Genomic DNA, 22,024 nt, shown 5'->3' with positions numbered 1-22,024 from the left:
ATCATTGCCCTCTGAAGTGGCAGTTGTAATGAAAGGGCTGTTTTCCCACATTTCTCTGTCCGTACACCTGCCGACACTTGATATAGTCAAACTCTTTATCTTTTTGGTCATTCCGATAGCTAAGCACTGGTATTTTATTATTGTTTTCACTTTTATTTTCTGCTTATTATTTAATGCTTATTGACCATTTTGTCTTTTCTTCTGGGAATAGCATTTTATTCTTCCTTTTTTTTTTTTATATAAACAGTTTATTTACTCTAAACAGCAACACAGACAAACGCCATATAAACACAAAGGAAGTGATGCGGAAACGTGATGCTGGCTGGGGCTCTGGGGCTCTGGGGGCGGGCAGCTCTGCTTTCCCGCGTCATGCGGCCAGCGGGAGGCTAAGTGCAGCTCTGGGAACGCGCTCCTCAGGACTCATCCAAGTATAAAAGTTTATAATTTTACAGCAGTTGAAATACTGACATCAATATTAAAATAAAAGCAAGTTTTACATAACAATCAAAAATACAAAAGACTGAAGGAAGAGACCCTGTATGAAAAACTGGGCAATTCAGCAAGTCGAGACTGTACCAGTGGCGGAAATGGAAAATGGCACCCGCCCACCCTTCCCAGGTGACCAGTAATTGTAGAGCAACGTTAGATTTGCAAAAATGTTGTAAACAAGTTCTTGCCAAACCAATCCCTTCCTTTTACGATGCCACAGGTCGCTGCTTATGAGGGAGCAAACTTATTGGCTTGTGCTCGAACCCTTTTCTCCTATTCCACTCTGTTTTGGCAGTAGATCGTGTAGGCCTCTGCTTGAGCTGGGTCTTGGATATTTGGTTCGTTTAGAAGTTCCTGTATTCCTAATAAGATCTGCTTGATGGTGATGGCTGGCCGCCAGTCCTTGTCCTCCTCCAGGATGGACAGGCACACTATGCCTGAGGGGTACACGTTTGGGTGGAACAGCGGCGGTTCAAACTTGCATTTTGGTGGTGAGGATGGGTAATCGTCTTTGAACAGCATCCGTAGTTTAAACAAGCCTCCTTCCCATGGGGTCCCCTTCTTCCCAGGAATGGCGCACTCCCAATTCATGAGGTTCATTGTGCCGTCAGGGTTCTTTGTTGGGACAGCCACGAAACCAAACGGGTGGTCTTTTCTCCAAGCTTTCCTCTCCTGGGCGAGTCTGCTGAGGGCGATCCCAGCCGTGTTCGCGTCCCTTGGGCGGCCCGGCCCGGCGAGCGAGGAGTACTAGGCCGGTGGCGGCAGCGAGGGTGGCGGAGTCTGCGTTCCCTTTGTCTCGGGACTCAGCATTTTATTCTTTCTGTGCGTCTATCCATTACCCATTTTTACTGGACTGTTTTGTGTATGTTGAATATATAGGAATTCTTGGTATATTAAGGATTATTGTTTGCTATATATGTGGAATTTTTCCTGTATTATTGCTCCTCTATTTCATTTTACTTTATTTTTTATGAAAGTATAGATGGCATCACTGACTCAATGGACATGATTTTGAGCAAACTCAGGGAGCTAGTGAAGGACAGGGAAGACCGGCATGCTACAGTTCATGGGGTCATACAGAGTCGGGCACAACTTAGCGGCTGAACAACAACAAATAGTTGACACGTAATATTGTGTTAGTTTCAGGTGTACAACATAGTGGCTTGACACTTACTTACATTATGAACTGGTCACCACTATGAATCTAGTTCGGAGAAGGCAATGGCACCCCACTCCAGTACTCTTGCCTGGAAAATCCCACGGACGGAGGAGCCTGGTAGGCTGCAGTCCATGGGGTTGCTATGAGTCGGATTCGACTGAGTGACTTCACTTTCACTTTTCACTTTCCTGCATTGGAGAAGGAAATGGTAACCCACTCCAGTGTTCTTGCCTGGAGAATCCCAGGGACAGGGAGAGCCTGGTGGGTGAATCTAGTTACCATCTGTCATCATACAAAGTTATACAATATTATTGGCTATATTCTCTATGCTGTATATTACATCCCTTTGACTTATTTATTTTATGACTGGAAGTTTGTATCTCTTAACCTCCTTCACCTATTTGTCTGTTCCTCCATGCCCTCTTTCCCTGTGACAACCACCAGTTTGCTCTATGTATGAGTCTGCTTCTGTTCTGTTTTGCTTGTTCATTTGTTTGTTTTTTAGATTACACATGTAAGTTATACACAGAGTTTTTGTCTTTCTCTGACTTATTTCACTTAGCATAGTACCCTCAAGCTCCATCCATATTGTTGCAAATGGAAAGATTTCATTCTTTTTTATAGTTGAGTAATATTTCATTGTATTCCTTAAAAAAAAAAAAAAACAGTGCCAGTGGTATTATTTATAATGCATAAGTATTTATTTTGGCTTCCCTGCTGGCTCAGACAGTAAAGAATCCACCTGCCATGCAGAAGACCTGGGTTTGATCCCTGGGTCAGGAAGATCCTCTGGAGAATGGGATGGCAACCCACTCCAGTATTCTTGCCTGGAGAATCCTATGGACAGAGGAGCCTGGCAGGCTACAGTCTAAGGTGTCTCAGAGAGTTGGATATGACTAACCATGACTTTCAAGTTTTTATTTATCAATCTGAATCATCAATCTTTTCCTGGTATATATTTGTTCTATATTCTCATGCATGCGTGCATGCATGCTCAGTCACTTAAGTATAAGGAGCTCTTTTAGTCTCTGACAAGAAAGCTGTAAAAGAAAAAAGACCTTCCTTTCAGGGCATTTATATTCTAGTGGGAAGAAACAGAAGATATAGAATGTTACACAAATAAAATATTTCAGATGATGCCAAGTGTTATGGAGAATAGGGAGTGGCTGGGTAGGCTGGGGGGAATGTTAGTTACACAGAGTGGAGAGAGAAGAGCCCTTCATTGTGGTGATATTGAACAGACATTTGAATGGGTCGGAGAGAGCCATGCAGCACTCAGGTCAAGGGAACTGCCACTGCAGAACCTCAAAGGTGAGGGTACGAAAGGTTTTGTCCTTTAGTACCACCAAGATGACAGGCGTAGCTAGAGTGGGGTTAAAAAGTGGGGTTAAAAAGCCTCTACCACCAAGGCTTGTGGTAGAGGATGAGGTTGGAGAGTTAGACCCACATCATACAGGGTCTTGCAGGCCATTGCATGTGCTTTGAATTTTACCCCAAGTGAGATAGAAAGAAGCCATTGGAGGACTTTAATGAGAATAGTGACATAATCTAATTTATGTTTTAAAAGTATCACCATAGCTGCTTATGAAATCAGTTATCAAATAAGGATTGAAATGAGACTAACTGCAGAAATTCAAGTTAGAGATTAATTGTCAAATGCTCTTGATTGGTTTAATAAAATAAAGACTGAGAATTGACCCCTGGATTTGGCAATGGGGAGTTTACTGTGGAGTGTGTACTCAACTTAACAGGTAATAAAGAACCTTTGAAGATTTTATAGGGAAGTGATATCATCAGCACTGTAGTTTATGAAGATCTGTTCATTGGTAAATGGGAAGGATTAGATTAAGTGAAAAAAAAAAAAACAAAAACCTGAGGATAGAGAGACATTTTAGGTGCCCATTTTATTGAAAGATTATGGGATAGCAAAGAGAAAGGACATTTTAGAGTCTGGAGTGAAAGAACTGGACAATTGAAGGAGTACAAGGTAAGATCAAGACAGAAGAGTCAAAGGCAAAGTTTTTGAAATTGTGTGACTAGAAAACTCAGAGTTCCATTAACAGAGCTTGGACTGTCAGGAACGGAAGATGATGCCTTTAATTTCATGTATCATGACTTTGCTTTGAAGTTCTACACATCTAGGTTCATTTCAGTGTTCCCGTTTATGCATTTACTTAGAGTTATTTACTTGGGCTTTCCAGGTGGCACTAGTAGTAGAGAATCCTCCTGCCATTGCAGGAGATGCAGGAGACCTGGGTTCCATCCCTGGGTCAGGAAGATCCCCTGGAGAAGGGCATGGCAACCCACTCCAGTATTCTTGCCTGAAAGATTCAATGGACAGAGGAGCCTGGTGGGCTACATTCCGTAGGGCTGCAAAGAGCTGGACACGACTGAGCACACATTTATTTATTTGGAAGTGCTGGGTCTTAGCCACTGGATCACCAGGGAAGTCCCTCAGTACTCAACTTTGAATTGTTTTGCAGTCCCCTATCAGCAGTGCCTGCTTTGAGACTTCAGAGGCATCTGGTAAACCACGATCTTCTGACTTGCAGAAGGTCTTTTCACATCCTTGGAGGCCTTGGCAATTGAATCCTACTCTTCTTCCTAGTGTAAACCTTTGTTACTTTACTCTGTAGTCCATATTGTTGATTCACGTGGAATGGGAGCCTCGCAGAATATGCCTTATTTTCCTTGGATTGTGTGTTAATTTTGAAGTCTGTCTGTGTGCTAAGTTTTGGTGAACATATCCTTCAGAATGGAAATGTCAGTCCAGAAGATAAAAGAGAGATAAAAGCTGAAGATTGAAAGGTGGAAGTCATATGCTCTCCAACTGGATAAGAATCCCAAGGGAAAGAATGTAAAAAGAGAAGACTGTTAATTACAGATGCTGAAAGAAATCTATGTAGAAAGAAAGTTAATTTGAAAAATTGATGGGGTGGTAGGAGAAGATGTACATTTAAAAGCTATTGAGATCTTTTTAAAAAAATGATTTTAAGATTTATATATTTGGCCATACCAGGTCTTAGTGAGGCAGGCAGATCGTCAGTCTTCTTTTTAACATGAAGGATCTTTTAGTTTCGACATGCAGGATCTTTAGTTGCAGCATGCGAACTCTTAGTTGTGGCCTATAGGATCTAGTTCCCTGACCAGGGATCGAACCTGGGCCCCCTGCATTGGAAGTGCAGAGTCTTAGCCACTGGACCACCAGGGAAGTCCCCAAACTGTTGATATCTTAAATGTTCTCACAACAAGAAAGAAATGATAAATAATTATGTGGTAGAGGTGTTAGCTAATGCTATGATGGTAATCATTTTGCAATATATAAATTTATCAAATCAACACATCATATACCTTAAACTTATACAATGTTACCTTGTCAACTATGTCTCAATTTAAAACATGTTTTAAAAAATTGAAAAAAAAGAGAAAGTAAGGAGGAAAAACAAAAGCCATTAAAAAAATTTCTCAAAAAAGAAAATGTTTTCTTTAGTCGGTCACCATAATAGTAGTCTAGGGAAGACATAGAGACAAGGTTTGTGAGGCCTACAGGATCAATATAGAGGAAGAATGGGAAGAACTCCAAGAACTGGGGAAAATTGGGAAACGGGAAACGATGGGAGGGGATGGAGTGGGTGTTGGAGTGAACAGGGATGAGGAGATCAGTGAGAAGTTCCTAACTGTGGGTGTGGCTTTGGACTTTGAAGACCACAGGTGGCTTTTAAAAAAAAATAAAATCCCTTTGATTTTAGGATACTATGGTAATGTGATATACTGTCAATTTAATAAGATCTTTTCAAGAGAAAATATGACAGCACTTTAATTGTACAGATTGATTGTAAGATATATCAAAATTCCAAGCCCATTAAAGTGGAGAGAATGTGTCTTTGAATAGCAGGAATACTGAATTCATGTTTAAATCTTTTGCTATGTTGTGCTGTGATACAGCACACCCTCTTACCTCATGTTGTTATTGAAACTTCAGTAAAGATATATGATCACGGCTATAATGTGATTAGATCTTAAGGGATTAGTGTTTTGGGGAAATTAGTGTTTTGGAATATATTCTATACTGAGTCAGCGTGGATTAAACCTAAGGAAAGACAAAGATGCCACTTAAGAATTCAGCAGGAGCAAGAAATCCGAGGAAGTGACTCAGAGTAATGGAAGTTCCTTTATTGTTCATGAAAGTATTAGGGATGAGGTGGGTTTTCCATCATATACAAGATAGGGATTCTTTGCATTTTAATTCACATAGTGTATATAAAAATATGTGGAAATAGAAGGGGGTGGTGTCTATTTGGGGAACATCCAGCTTGTAAACATATGGATCACAACACACTTGAAGAAGAAAAGAAGAAATGGAGATGAGAAAAGTAATCATCGAAGAAGTAGAAGAAAATAATTTTAGATTATTTCTAACACTTCAGTAACTAAATCTGGACTGGTTAAGATGTCATCAAATCCTCTGACCTTTAAGAGTTGCTCTTGTCCTGTAATGCAATTACCTACTCCCTCTCTCTCTTTAGAAAAAATTTTATAAGAAGTTAATTGTCTCCAGAAAGCTTTTCCTTAACTCAGAAGAATGTTGACTTTGTGCTTTTGGGGGATGAAATGAATGTGTCTTTTTATCTTCCATGTAAACCTAACTAGATCATAAGTTTCCAAACTGACCAAATTTTGTGGAAGTTGGAAGAGGAGGACAGTCATCATCTCATTCTCTGAGACCATGTAATGATGAATCCCATTGCAACATCTTTCAGAACCACGTGGGATTCCTCTGTGCATTTACTCTATTGTGCATGTTCGTTGTGTGGGTTTGTGTGTGTGTTGCATTTTCACTCTTAAGACTATTAGTTCTCTTTGAAACTCTACATCCAGGGTAAGCCATGGATGGATAGTATGGACTTACCCCAGCTATTTGCATAATGAGCCCTTCTCGTCAGCAGGGCTCTTTCTATTTCCTAATTCTCTTTCTGCTACACAGCAAGGGGAACATTAGGATACAGATCTTGAAAAAGAGCTCCATGTTGCACAACAAAGTGATATTTTAGTTTTATATGCCAAAATAGAGCATATAGTGTCAATGATTCCTTGGTTCAGAAGTATGTAAAATCTTAATATATACTTATTATCTAAATATAGTTGTATATTTAGTTGAAAATTGTTGAAGACTGTATATAAAATAATATGTATACATCTCAACATAGTGCACATTTGAACTCAAGAAACATTGTACTAAACTTTCAAGGTTATCAGTTTATTTTTTAAATTTCCTATGAAATTCAGAGTATTCTTTTTTTAAAAAAATATATATATATATAAACATATATTTATTTATGTATTTATTTGGCTGCCCTGGGTCTTAGTTGAGGCATGCTGGGGTCTTTTAGTCATGTCATGTGGGATCTAGTCCCCTGACCTGGGATTTGAACCCAGGCCCCCTGCATTGGAGCATGGGATCTTAACCATTAGACCACCAGGAAAGTCCTGGAATTTTCTTGCTAGTTTCAATTGTGGAAGAATTAAAAGTTTTTCCAAGTTTTATGGAGTTTTGCATCACTACAGATTGAATTTTTATCTTCATATTAAAGTATGAAGAACTTCAGATGTTTCCCAAATATATCATGTTTTCACTGTAACCTTAACCTTCTAATCAGTTTCTATTCTTGAAAGCTAAGGGGTTTCAAGTAAATACTTGTTAGAAAGGGAAACAAAAAAGCACATTGCTCTAATAATAAGGAGCTTCAGGTGTTGGCTTTGTGGACCTGGCATACAGATTTAAATCTCTCTGGGATTTATATTTGACCTAATGTGTATTCATAACTATTTTAGCTGTAGCAACATGACTTTCATTTTGCATACCTAATAAGGCTAAGTGATGAGTCAGACTAATGATACTACTTTATGCTTCTTTAGCATCTTTCATCTACAGCTTACTATATACTTTGTAAACATTAATTAAACATCACAACACACCTTGGAGGAAAGGTAAGTATTATTATCCTTCTATGTGGAAACAGATATAGAGGGCTTAGGTGAGGCAAATACTAAGTATATAGAACTGAGTTCTATAGGATAAGGCGCCAGTAAAGCTTCTTGGTGGATACAGAGAGAAGCATGGGTGTAATTACCACGCAGTTACCAAAGTTTATGGGGGAGGAGAATGTGAGTTTCTGGAGGCCCAGAACCCTTTTTGAGATTACTTTCGGAGATTACGTATTAAACTAAAGCTCCTGGTTAGAATGGTGTGTATCACCTGGTACCTAGACTTATCTTTTTCTGATGAAGTGGAAAATCAGGTCAGGATTACTGCAGCGTGCTTGAACTTAATAACTCAAGTAGAATCATAGCATCTGGGTGTACTAGCGCAGCCCAGCTTTCAAATGAGCTGATGATCTGCTTCTCCCATAAGTAGATTCAAAGTATTCTTATTGTGTGACCTAATTTTTGGCTTGAGAATCAAATCACCCATAACTATCACGGTTAGTTTGAAAGCTTTGTTTCTGTATCCCAAAATGATATAAATGGGTATTGGGGCCGCAGTTTCCAGGTAACTTGGGTGATTTGTAGAGCTGGCATATTAGTTGTAAATTTCATTCAATTGCTGATAACACAGATAGGAATTTAACAGGATGGGCTTTTGTCTTTTTTTTTCTTTTATAAAGGAAGGCTGAAGAGAGATACCCCCAGGCTTTAAATGGGGCATCTAAAGTGGGAGTAAGGACCAGGCTCTTTCTGCTATTTCTCCACCGTCGATAGCGTGTGGTTCCCATCACCAAGGTTGTGTTAAGGTCTAAGATAGTTGCTAGGGTTTGAGACATCACATATATGTTCTAGGAAGGACAAAAAGGCACACTCTAGCTGTCTGCCTTAAGGATTTTTCTCTAAAGGTCCACTTATTGTTCTTCAACCATCCCAAGTTGCAGGAGAGGTCAGCAAATGCAGTCATTTAGCTGGACACACCACTGCTTGGAATAAAGTCAAAGTTCTATTATTAAGGGAAACCCTGGTGGCTCAGATAGTAAAGAATCCTCCTGCAATGTGGAAGACCTGGGTTCGATCCCTGGCTTGGGAAGATCCCTGGCAAAGGGCATGGCAGCCCACTCCAGTGTTCTTGCCTGGAGAATCCCCATGGACAGAGGAGCCTAGTGGTCTACAGTCGATGGGGTTGCAAAGAGTAGGACACGACTGAGCAACTAAGCACGTATGTTAGATAGGTGACAAGTGGTTTATAGCAAGAAACCAAAATCAATTATTTAAGCAAAAACAAAACAATCCTCTCTGGACAAGTGAATTATCTGGGTAGCCTTTTGTCTAGTTCATATCGTCTCAACAACCTACCCGTTTTCACTGCATTTCGTGATCTGGAGACACCGCCTATGGGTGTGTATGTACGGCCCTGGCAAGAAAGTAACCGAAACAACCAGTGCATCAGCAGAATCGTTTGGAAATGTTCTTGCTGAATTCCTCCCCGCCCTCCCTTTGGTCATGAACTCAAGTCTGGGTTCCCGGTGTGCTTACAACTCAGCTGCCTCTGATCCACGTTAGGCCGAGCCAGCGTAGAGTAAATGTCCCCTTTAATGTTTGATTACAACCACCTGAGATAGAGCCACTTTTCCTTTTGTGCTGCTTTCTGCACTGTGTCTTCTATGAGTGTGTCTGTCTCTCTGTGTGTTATCCTGAGGTCCAGCTATTCCACACTCTCCAGACACTGGTTGGGAGGAGTTTGAAAGCACAGGTGGCAGCTAACTTGCTGGAAAGGAATGTTTCACTTCAAATTCTGATTGCAAAAGGGTGTGGATGTGCTCAGTTGCTGTCATGAAGGATTCTTTGTGACCTGTTGGACTGTAGCCCACTAGGCTTCTCTATCCGTGGGATTTTTCAGGCAAGAATACTGGAATGAGTTGCTGTTTCCTTCTCCAGGGATCTTCCCGACCCAGGGATCAAACCCATGTCTCCTGTGTCTCCTGCATTGCAGGCAAATTCTTTACCACTGAGCCACTAGGGAAGCCTCCAAAGGGTGTGACCATCCAGTAGTAATTTTTTCTCCATCCCTTTCTCCCTCCTTTCCTTCCTCTTTGTCTCCCTTTCTCTTTCTTGCTCTTTCCTTCCTTGCTGCCTCTCCGGGAATGCTTCAGAGCTACTTTCCAAGCAAATTTTGGTTATGCAACAGTATTATTGACTAGAATGGCCAGGCTGAGCTTAGACCTTACTCATCTTATAGCTGAAAGTTTGTACTCTTTTACCATTTTCTCCCCATTTTCTACAATTACCCTAGCTCCTGGTAGCTAGTATTCTACTCTTTGTTTCTATGCTACTGCTACTGCTAAGTCACTTCAGTTGTGTCCAACTCTGTGCAACACCACAGACGGCAGCCCACCAGGCTCCCCTGTCCCTGGCATTCTCCAGGCAAAGAATACTGGAGTGGGTTGCCATTTCCTTCTCCAATGCATGAAAGTGAAAAGTGAAAGTGAAGTCGCTCAGTTGTGTCCGACCCTCAGCGACCCCATGGACTGCAGCCTACCAGGCTCCTCTGTCCATGGAATTTTCCAAGCAAGAGTACTGGAGTGGGTTGCCATTGCCTTCTCCTTGTTTCTATGAATTTGACTTAAAAGAAAAAGATTCCACATGTAAGTGATACCATGCTATTTGGCTTATTTCACTTTGTCATTCTTTGACTTATTTTATTTAGCATAATGCCCTCCAAAACCATCCATGATGTTGCAAGTGACAGGATCTCTTTTGATTTTTTTTTTAAGGTCAAATAGTATTCCAGTGTGTGTGTATGTGTGTGTGTGTGTTGTCGTGCATGCATGCTAAATCGATTCTGTCATGTCTGACTCTTTGTGACCCTATGGACTGTAGCCCACCAGGCTTCTCCGTCCAAGGGATTCTGCAGGCAAGAATACTGGAGTGGGTTGCCATATTCTCCTCCAGGGGATCTTCCTGACCCAGAGATTAGTCTCTTATGTCTCCTGCACTGGCAACCAAGTTCTTTACCACTAGTGCCATCTGGGAAGTCCGTGTGTGTGTGTGTGTGTGTGTGTGTGTGTGTCACATCTGATTTATTCATTAATTCACTGATGGACACCTAAGTTGTTTCCATATCCCAGTGCCATCGTAAATAATGCTACAATGAACATGTGAGTACAGATAATCTCTTCAATATTCTGTTCTCATTTCCTTTGTATATACACTCAGAAGTGGAATTGCTCATCAAATGGTAGTTCTGTTTCTAATTTTTTTGAGGAAATCCGTGTTGTTTACCATGGTGGTCACACCAATTTGCATTCCTGCAACAGGTGCACAAGGATTCTCTTTTCTCTGAATCCTCAGCAACACTTCTTATTTGTGGTCTTTTTGATATAGCCATTCTGACAGGTGTGAGATGACATCTCATCATGGTCTTCATTTGCATTTCCCTGATAATCAGTGAGTTGGAGGATCTTTCTACGTATCATTTGGCCACTTGTGTATCTTTGGAAAATGTCTACTCAGTCCCTCTGCCCATTTTTTTTTTTTTTTTCCTGCCATGGAGCTGAGTGAGATATTTATGTATTTAGAATATTAACCCCTTATCAGATATATGATTTGAAAATAGTTCCTGTCATCCACAGGTTGTCTTTCATTTTTGGTGGTTTTCTTTGCTGTGCAGAAGCTTTTTAGTTTGATATTGTCCCACTTGCTCATTTTTGCTTTTCTAACATTTGCTTTTGGTGTCAAATAAAAATCATTGCCAAGACCCATGTTGAGGAACTTACCCCCAACATGTATTTTCTTTTAGGAGCTTTACAGTTTCAAGCCTTAAATTTAAATATTTAATTCATTTTGAGTCTATTCTGGTGTATGGTAGAAGACAGTGGTGCAGTTTTTTTCTTTTGCATGAAGCTGGTCCTTTTCCCAACACCATTTATTGAAGAGATTATCCCTTGTCGTTTGTATATTCTTATCTTCTTTGTCATGCTTTAATTGACCAAATATGCATGGGTTTATTTCTGGGCTCTCTATTCTGTTTCATTGACCTATGTGTCCATTTTTATGCCAATACTGTACCATTATGATTACTATAGCTTTGTAATATAGTTTGGAAGTATATTGTGTGTATGATGTTTCCAGTAAGTATGATGCATCCAGCTTTGTTTTTCTGCCTCAAGATTGCTTTGTCTGTTTGGGGTCTTTTGCGCTTCCGTACAAATTTTAGGATTATTTTTTCTTTTTCTGAGGGGGAAAAAAAAAAGAAGACGTTGGAATTAAAAAGGTTTTATTGGAATATAGTTGTTTTACAATGTTGTGTTAGTTTCAGATATATAACAAAGTGAATTTGTTATACGTATACACATATTGTATCTACTCTTTATAAGATTCTTTTCCCTTATGTAACATTACAGAGTATTGAGTAGAGTTCCTTGTGCTATACAGACATTTGAATTTTGATAGGATTGCATTGGACATATAGATCAATTTGGGTGGTTAAGTGAAAGTGAAGTCACTCAGTCATGTCCAACTCTTTGCGACCCCATGGACTGTACCAAGCTCCTCCATTAGTGGGTTTCTCCAGGCAAGAGTACTGGAGTGGGTTGCCATTTCCTTCTCCAGGAGATCTTCCCAACCCAGGGATTGAACCCAGGTCTCCTGCATTGTAGGCAGACGCTTTTACTGTCTGAGCCACCAGGAAGGGATATTTTAAAAATATATAAGCTCTTTCAACCCATAGCCATGGGATATCTTTCCATTTGTGTCTTCTTTGGTTAGAGAAATTCTTTCATCAGCATCTTATAGATTTCTGCATACAGATCTTTTATATTGTTGGTTAAGTTTAACCCTAAGTATTTTATTCTTGATACAATTGTAAATAAGATTGTTTTCTTAATTTATCTTTCTGATAGTGTATTACTAGTGTAACGAAATGTATGTCACTGATTTTTGTATGCTGAGACTTTACTGAATTTTTTATGAGTTTTAGAAAGATGATAGACATGTGACGTGATATCTCATTGTGATTTTGATTTTCATTTCCTTGATGATTAGTGATGTTGAGTACCTTTTCATATACCTGCTTGCCATTCATATATCTTTTTGGAATAATGTTTAGTCAGGTCATTTGTTCATTTTTAAATTGGGTTATTTATTTTCTTGCTGTTGAGCTGTATGAATCAGTTGTGATTCTTTGTAGTTGGGTGTGACCTTTAAAGGGCTTCCCAAGTGGCTCAGTGGTAAAAAAAATCCACCTGCCAATGCAGGATACATAGGTTCCATCCTTGGGTGGGCAAGATCTCTTGAAGAAGGAGATGGCAACCCACTTCAGTATTCTTGCCTGGAAAATCCCATGGACAGAAGGAACCTGGTGGGCTACAGTCCATGGGGTTGCAAAAAAGAGTGATCTTTAAAAAGTAAGTATTCAATTCCATATTTGAACTAAATGTTTGGTCAGGTGGACGTTGATTTAAGATGAGAAGGTAGTTTAGATGTAATTCTGAAATAGTACGTATTTAAGTGTTTCACAAATATGCAGAGCTTTATAATTTTACTCTGAGTGCCACTTGGGTGCTCCACAACTTCATCTGTGTAGATGCACAGGTAGGGGCTGAAGAAAGTGGAGTTTATTTGTAGAGAAAAAGGGCAGTGAAGGCTGAGGAAAAGTGATGCCTGGAGATCAGCAGGCCCCTCCAACGGTAGCTAACATGAATACACTGTGTGTGTTCTCAGTTGCTCAGTCATGTCAGACTCTTTGTGACTCCATGAAGGTGTTAATGATTGGTGAGTAAAGGCACATTTATGATGGCCATGAAAAACTCCAGCCTTTACACCATCTGAAGGCCTCTCAGAGATGCAGTCCATTGGGTCTGCCCCGGGGCCTAAACAGTTGCAGAGCAGTCTGTGCTCTGAGTCCTACTGAAAGAGCCAAGGAGCCTGGACTGTGCCTTCCGTTGGCACCAAGACTGGCCATTCAGTACAGGCTTCTGTAGTCCCTTGCCAAATTCACTGAGGTGGAAACCATCAGAGTCACTTTGATGCTTTTAAGAGTCTTACAGGCATTGATATAGGAAATAAGCCAGTGCATGGGGGAACTGAAATGTGTTAGCAGTGGTTTTTTTCAGTGGAGTCACAAAGTATGTGAGTTTTAGAAGTTTGAAGTTCTGGTTTTGAGTCCTGTTTATGTAGACTACAGCTGTGGAACTTCCCAAAACATATTTCACTGCTTGGAGTGTTTGTTTGTCTTGAAGTGGGAATAATAGTTTTTGATTATTAAGTTTTGAGGATGGATGAAATAGTACGTGAAAAGGAGTTATAAAGCTTAAAGAGCTATGTTAATAAAGCATAATAAGGAGAGTGCATGTTTTGTGGTAAAAGGAGAGGTAAGTGAGTTCTGACATTTTTAGCTAGTTATTTGCAGGATAGGAAACACAGCTGGCTTATCCCAAAGTTGAGGAAGCACGAGCTTGTTGTTGTTGTTCAGTCGCTCAGTTGAGTCAGACTCTTTGAGACCCCATGGGCTGCAGCACGCCAGGCTCCTCTGTCCTTTATTCTATCTCCAGGAGTCTGCTCAGATTCATGTCCATTGAGTCGATGATGCTATCTAACCGTCTCATCCTCTGCTGCCCCCTTCTCCTTTTGCCTTAGCCCTCAAGCATCTCCCTCAGTCTCTCCAAAATATATTAGTCATCGTTGGAAAAATATAAATTTGTTGAATTTCCTTATGCTTCTTTTACAGCTTAATGTTTTAAAATTATAATTTGAAAGGGATTTGGGAGTATTGCATTCTTTAAAAGTCCTTAGAATTTCTTTAAGAAAAACTCACAAAATACATTCTACTTAGGTTCTTATACCTCTTCTTGTCTTGAAAAGTACTGGGGTGAAGGAAGCCTTTAAAGGTGTGTTTTGTGTCAAACACTTTGTACAGAACTCATAAAGGCTATTTTTTGTTCTTTACAATACAGGCAGATATCAGATATAAAATGACTTAGTACAATGTTTCCTCGTAAAATTCAAAATGTGAAAAAGTGAAAGTTGCTCAGTCACATCTGACTCTTTGCAATCCCATGAACTATACAGTCCATGGAATTCTCCAGGCCAGAATACTGGAGTGGGTGGTCATTCCCTTCTCCAGGGGATCTTCCTAACCCGGGGATCAAACCCATATCTCCCTCATTGCAGCCAAATTCTTTACCAACTGAGCTATCAGGGAAACCCAAAATGCAAAATAAATAATCCTTAATATTGAATTTTGATATGTGACAGAAACTTGAAAATCTTTCAGGTTTGAGGCCTGGTTTCTAAGTGGTTTTTTAGATGTATCTTGGTCTCCCTCTACCGGTAGCTGAGGTAAACTGAACCAAAACCTGGGGGATGAAAGCTCCATTCTTTGAATCAAAAATAGTTCTGAACATCTAAGTCTTCAATTTAAACAGCTAGAAAGTGTGTCATTAATCCAGGTTTGAGTATTTCTTAGATGCTAAGTGTTGTTGTTGTTACTTGAACTTTTCTTGTGTTTATTTTTGGTGGTGGTCGTGTGTATGTGTTATACTCTTTTCCATGAGATGCAGAGTACTATGTCTATTTATAAATTATAGGTTCTTGATGCTTTATGCAATATCTTCTAGTATAAATTCTGCAAAGATTTTGGCTAATTATTTGGCTAAAACTTGAGATTACTCTGGTGGACATTTTTTTTTTGATAGAAATTAATATATTGCAAAAAAACTTTACTAAACTTGATTCTGATCAAACTTCTAGATCCAACTACCAACTTACAGGCAATTCATAGGACAGAGGGTTTACTGGTGGCTCAGCGGTAAAGAATACCTCTGCAATGCAGGAGACACGGGAGATGTGACTTTGATCCCTGGGTCGGGAAGATCCCCTGGAGAAGAAAAAGGCAACCCACCCCAGTATTCTTGCCTGGGAAATCCCACGGGCAGAGGAGCCTGGTGGGCTACAGTCCATGGGGTCTCAAAGAGTCAGAGATGACCTAATGACTACATAGCGACAATGTAGGACAGAAGAGCATGTTAGATAGTTGACAGGACATGTTTGATATTATTAAGGAATTAGCGTTCCGAAGAATAACAAGGAGAGATAAGAAAGCCTTCCTCAGTGATCAATGCAAAGAAATAGAGGAAAACAACAGAATGGGAAAGACTAGAGACCTCTTCAAGAAAACTAAGGATACCAAGGGAACATTTCATGCAAAGATGGGCTTGATAAAGCCAGAAATGATATGGACTTAACAGAAGCAGAAGATATTAAGAAGAAGTGGCAAGAATACACGGAAGAACTGTACAAAAAAGATCTTCACAACCCAGATAATCACGATAGTATGATCACTCACCTAGAGCCAGACATCCTGGAATGTGAAGTCAAGTGGGCCTTAGGAAGCATCACTACGAACAAAGCCAGTGGAGGAGATGGAATTCCAGTTAAGCTATTTCAAATCCTGAAAGATGATGCTGTGAAAGTGCTGCACTCAATATGCCAGCAAATTTGGGAAACTCAGCAGTGGCCACAGGAGTGAAAAACTCAGTTTTCATTCCAATCCCAAAGAAAGGCAATGCCAAAGAGCGCTCAAACTACTTCACAGTTGCACTCATCTCACACTAGTAAAGTAATGCTCAAAATTCTCCAAGCCAGGCTTCAGCAATATGTGAACCATGAACTTCCAGATATTCAAGCTGGTTTTAGGAAAGGCAGAGGAACCAGAGATCAAATTGCCAACTCCGCTGGATCATCGAATAATCAAGATAGTGGAAGAAAAACATCTATTTCTGCTTTATTGACTATGCCAAAGCCTTTGACTGTGTGGATCACAATAAACTGTGGAAAATTCTGAAAGAGATGGGAATACCAGACCACCTGACCTGCCTCTTGAGAAACCTGTATGCAGGTCAGGAAGCAACAGTTAGAACTGGACATGGAACAACAGACTAGTTCCAAATAGGAAAAGGAGTACATCAAAGCTGTATATTGTCACCCTGCTTATTTAACTTATATGCAGAGTACATCATGAGAAATGCTGGGCTGGATGAAGCACAAGCTGGAATCAAGATTACAGGGAGAAATATCAATAACCTCAGATATGCAGATGACACCACCCTTATGGCAGAAAGTGAAGAGGAACTAAAAAGCCTCTTGATGAAAGTGAAAGAGGAGAGTGAAAAAGTTGGCTTAAAGCTCAACATTTGGAAAACTAAGATCATGGCATATGGTCCCATCACTTCATGGCAAATAGATGGGGAAACAGTGGAAACAGTGTCAGACTTTTATTTTTTTTGGACTCCAAAATCACTGCAGATGGTGATTGCAGCCATGAAATTAAAAGACGCTTACTCCTTGGAAGGAAAGTTATGACCAACCTAGATAGCATATTCAAAAGCAGAGATATTACTTTGCCAACAAAGGTCCGTCTAGTCAAGGCTATGGTTTTTCCACTGGTCATGTATGGATGTCAGAGTTTGACTGTGAAGAAAGCTGAGAACTGAAGATTTGATGCTTTTGAACTGTGGTGTTGGAGAAGACTCTTGAGAGTCCCTTGGACTGCAAGGAGATCCAATCAGTCCATCCTAAAGGAGACAGTCCTGGCTGTTCATTGGAAGGACTGATGCTGAGGCTGAAACTCCAATACTTTGGCCACCTCGTGCGAAGAGTTGACTCATTGGAAAAGACTCTGATGCTGGGAGGGATTGAGGGCAGGAGGAGAAGGGGACAACAAAGGATGAGATGGCTGGATGGCATCACCGACTCGATGCACATGAGTTTGGGTGAACTCTGGGAGTTGATGATGGACAGTGAGGCCTGGCATGCTGCGATTCATGGGGTTGCAAAGAGTCGGACACGACTGAGCAACTGAACTGACTTATTTTTAGGTGTGATAATAGTATTAGAGGTCTGTTTAAAGACAAGTTGTTGTCTTTTAAGGATTTCCACTGAAATATTTACAGATGAAATCATATGATATCTGGGACCTGCTTCAATATAGTGGAAAGGATGGAACGGATGGAGGTGGGGATATGGCAGAATTGGTCTTGGGCTTATACTTGTTGGCACGAGAGGCATACCTGGGAACTCACTGTATCATTCTATCTACATTTGAGTGTGTTTGAAATTCTCCATAATAAAACAGTAATATTGATACAGTGCTTTTAGTAACAGCTGTGTAAATGAATATAGGCTGTCAGACTACTAAAACCATTCCCTTCACCCTCCTCAACCCAACATAAGCTAACCTTGAACTTCATTTTGTGTTGAAGATACATGCTAAACTTCTTAGGGCAGCCCTGAGAAGTCAGGCTCAGACCAAACTGAGCCTTGAGTTCTTGAACTATTAGGAAATTGGGTTGATGTATCTGGACCCTAATTCCAGATTAAATCAAAGGGGACCTTATACTAAAGGTCAAGGGTGGGGATCCTTTGGGAAGAGACAATGCGGTTATCTCCTATTACCCAATTCCTTGAGATAGTGGCAAGATCAATTAAGGATTTGCAAGCAAAGGCTTTATAAACAGTTATTACACCTAAAACATGTCAGGCATTTTAAAGTTAGAATAGTGGCAGGTTGGGGTGACAAAGAACGACACTGACTGACTTTGGTATTCACATTCCACTTAGCTTCAGGGTTTAAGAGGGCCTTCCCTGATAGCTCAGTTGGTAAAGAATCTGCCTGCAATGCAGCAGACCCCGGTTCGATCCCTGGGTTGGGAAGACCCCCTGGAGAAGAGAAAGGCTATGCACTCCAGTATTCTGGCCTGGAGAACTCCATGGACTGTATTGTCTATGGGGTCACAAAGAGTCAGACATGACTGAATGACTTTCACTTCACTCAGGGTTTAAAATTTGCCTATATATCTCTCAGATTTCCTTGGTGGCTTAGATGGTAAAGAATCTGCCTGCTGCCTGCAATTCTGATAGGTTTGATTCCTGGGTCAGGAAGATCCCCTGAAGAAGGGAATGGCAACCCGCTCCAATATTCTTGCCTGGAGAATCCCATGGACAGGAGAGTTTGGTGGGCTACAGTCCATGGGGTTGCCAGAGTTGGACATGACTGAGCAACTAACACACTCACATACATATCCCTCTCCAGCCATCTTCCCTCCTCCTCCCACCTGACCCTAACCTCAGCACATGTGGGAAACCCCTCCCCTTCTTGTTCCAAGGAGGCTGAGTACAGCTTGCCTACCTAGTGTTTCACTGGATTTCCCTACATGAACACACTGTTTATGTAGACCCAGGATGCTGCCATCCTGCCAGGCTTGCATTGTTGTTCTTCTGATGTAATGTTCCCTCTCCCTGCCCACAAACACACAGGACTAAGCCTCACTGCACCCTAAGGTCAGTCTGAAATAAGGCATGATCCTTTGCACATTTTAAGTTAAATTATTTCCCCTTGGAAACCCCAAGTTAAGCCCCGACCACTTCCTAATCTCACACCTACCGATTTCATAATTCATTCAACAAATAGCCTGCTGCTGCTGCTGCTAAGTCGCTTCAGTTGTGTCCGACTCTGTACGACCCCATAGATGGCAGCCCACCAGGCTCCCCTATCCCTGGGATTCTCCAGGCAAGAACACTGGAGTTGGTTGCCTGTTCCTTCTCCAATGCATGAAAGTGAAAAGTGAAAGTGAAGTTGCTCAGTCGTGTCCGACTCTCAGCGACCCCATGGACTGCAGCCCACCAGGCTCCTCTGTCCATGGGATTTTCCAGGCAAGAGTACTGGAGTGGGGTGCCATTGCCTTCTCCGAACAAATAGCCTACTGATTGCCTGATATATGTTAGGCTCAGAGCTAGGTAATGCAGATAGAAAGGTAAGCAAAAAAATAAAAAATAAAAGAGAACAGGTCCTTGTCTTCACTGCGTTTGCAGACTAGTGAGTTTTAATGATCTAAGTGTTTGCTGAAGGTAGAAACATAGAGGAGACAGAGCAGTAGGCAGGAAATGTCTTCCACACCAGCTCAGGCTAGCTTCCTACCTCTGCCTCTCTCGGTCTAGTTCCCTTTGTCTAGTGGTGGTAGTTTAGTCGCTAAGTTGTGTCCCACTCTTGTGACCCCATGGACTGTAGCCCATCAGGCTGTCCATGGGGTTTCCCAGGCAAGAATACTGGAGTGGCTTGCCATTTCCTTCTCCATTCCTTTGTAGGGGCAACTTTTTTTTTTCTCATCACTGGAATTGTTCTGGACCATTTCATGACTCATAATCCAGGACATACTCCAAGGACCCAGAGAGAGAATATTTTTCTACAAACTCCTTTAAATCTACTTTCTTAAATCCCTGTTTCTTGCCAGGATTAACCTCTTCCCAGGAAACTTAGAAAAAAGTAGAATTTCAAGATAGGTGATCAAAACTTTGCAAGTTAGAATAAAAGAAGCATGTGGAGGCAAGTCTCAACCTTTTGTAAGAAAGAATTTTCTAACAATTTTTCATGTTCAAAATGAAGGGAGTCACCTTGTGATGTTGTCCTTGGAAATGCAACCAGGTAGGATGACTATTTTGCCAAGGCTGTGAAAACTCCTGTTTAATTGCTAAAAATTTCTTTGAACAGTGAAAGTGGGAACACTGAAGGCATTGTAGTATCTGGAAAGGAGAGGAATATCCGGTCAGAGGTGTTTTCCATTTATAGCTTGTATGTAAGATGTTGTGTTGTTGTTGTTTAGTCACTAGGTCGTGTGACTAGTGACTCTTTTGCGACCCCATGGACTGTATTCCACCAGGCTCCTCTGTTCATGGGATTCTCCAGGCAAGAATACTGGAGTGGTTTGCCCTTTCCTTCTCCAGGGGATCTTCCCAACCCAGGGTTCGATCCCAGGTCTCCTGCACTGGCAGGCAGATTCTTTAGCACTGAGACACCAAGGAAGCCCGTATATAGGATGGGTGTAGACAGAAGGTTAGGCATCAGGATTACCATGTGTCAGTGGGTAGGGTACTGGCCCTAGACTGGGAGCAGTGGTGAACCCATCTACCACAGGGCCTACATCCTCAGTAGAGACTTGAGCAGAATCTGTATGGAGAGCTTTTTTTTTTTTAACTGCAGCTTCCAAAGTGTTGATATCTTCTGGGGGGTCTGAAGACATCTAGGGTAGTTTGAGTCATCTCTTAGGCCATTCTCAAGGGGATGGCCCTGGCTATGTTGCCAGTTATAGAGTTTGACACACCAAGTTGACGTACTGCTTAGGTCTAGATCCTCTTGAAACACAGCCACCGCCACTACCACCACCAATCATTGTGTTAGATAATGCTGGGTAACAAACAACTGTGAAACCCTAGTGACCTATGACAACAAAATTTGTGTTTCACTTTACACTACGTGCTCACTACAGATTGGTGGAAGTTTGCTCAAGTCTCCTCCTCTGGGATCCATGCTGATGAAATTTGTTGTTCCTTGTTCAGTCGCTCAGTCACGTCCAACTGTTTGAGACCCTGTGGATGGCAGCCTGCCAGCCTTCCCTGTTTGCTTCTACTCCACAGCCTGGATCAGAATCTTATTATTGTAACTCCACGTATGCCAACAAGAGGCTAAAGTGAGCACAAGATAGAAGGGAAGGAACTAGAGAGCGTTGGTCTCAAAATCCAGTGGAGAGCTGGTCTAGGGTGCATGTCCATCACTGGAGAACCCAGAAAGAGAAACAGAGCATGAGCCTGCCAGACAGAGGGTGTTGGGGTGTTGGGTGGCGGGCTCTCTCAGGAAGGATGGGCTGAGACCATACCTTCACCTCTTGGGTGTTGAGGAAGAGAGGGAGAAGGGACCACATCACATGTACATATTCCCTTTTCAACCATTTCAACATCTCTAGTCAAGCAGCATAGCCCAAAAAGCCATCTTCATAAATCCATGGCAACCATCACAGGTCAGTACTAAAGAGGAAATCATGAGCAGATGGGGTTTCCTAACCATGGTTTCCCTCTGGGCAGGGTTGGAGTGAAGTGGGAGAATGAGCAGGGCTTTAATATGGCATTCTTTCCCCTCGACCTTGTTATCTGACAAGAGTGGCCCTAAACTGAAGCATGTAGATGCATGTAGGAGATTAGTTAATAATCTGTTTTTATTTCTTGGTAGGAAGGTGTGTCACTTTAATGCTTAGACTTTAAAAAGTTTTTTGTAGGTTGTTGTTTATGCTGACTCCTTATAATTTTATTCTGTATTTTCCAAGCATGTACAAGTATTTTTAGTTTTTCTTAAAGGTGAGAAGTGGTCTATTTTTTACCTTACACATAGCATGTGGTTAGGGACTATGACTAGGTGTGAATGTCCTTTCCAGCTTCTAATTTGGTTCTCTAGCTACTTTCTTTCCAGCCAGGATTCTTAACAGCAAAGAGAAAAAGTAATGTAGTCTCAATAAGTAAGATATTTTAATTTTTTGCACACAGTGATTTATTAATAGCAGGCAACTC

At 41.1% G+C, this 22,024-nt stretch overlaps 1 protein-coding gene, 1 non-coding gene and 1 pseudogene across 3 annotated transcripts in view; 1 reads left to right on the top strand and 2 right to left on the bottom strand.

The window, feature by feature from the left end:
• The window catches only part of MAPK10 (mitogen-activated protein kinase 10), a 622,226-nt gene that overhangs the window by 80,449 nt on the left and 519,753 nt on the right, over positions 1-22,024 (top strand). The gene's annotated exons all lie outside the window — the stretch shown is intronic.
• LOC616295 (SUMO-conjugating enzyme UBC9-like) lies at positions 623-20,706 on the bottom strand (annotated as a pseudogene).
• On the bottom strand, positions 4,787-4,859 carry TRNAG-UCC (transfer RNA glycine (anticodon UCC)). The gene has a single exon. It is a non-coding gene; the product is annotated as a tRNA-Gly (tRNA).

Source organism: Bos taurus, chromosome 6 (genome assembly GCF_002263795.3).
Source record: "Bos taurus isolate L1 Dominette 01449 registration number 42190680 breed Hereford chromosome 6, ARS-UCD2.0, whole genome shotgun sequence".
NCBI lineage: Eukaryota > Metazoa > Chordata > Mammalia > Artiodactyla > Bovidae > Bos > Bos taurus.
Note: the sequence above shows the minus strand (reverse complement) of the source record. Positions and strands in the feature narration are given on the sequence as shown.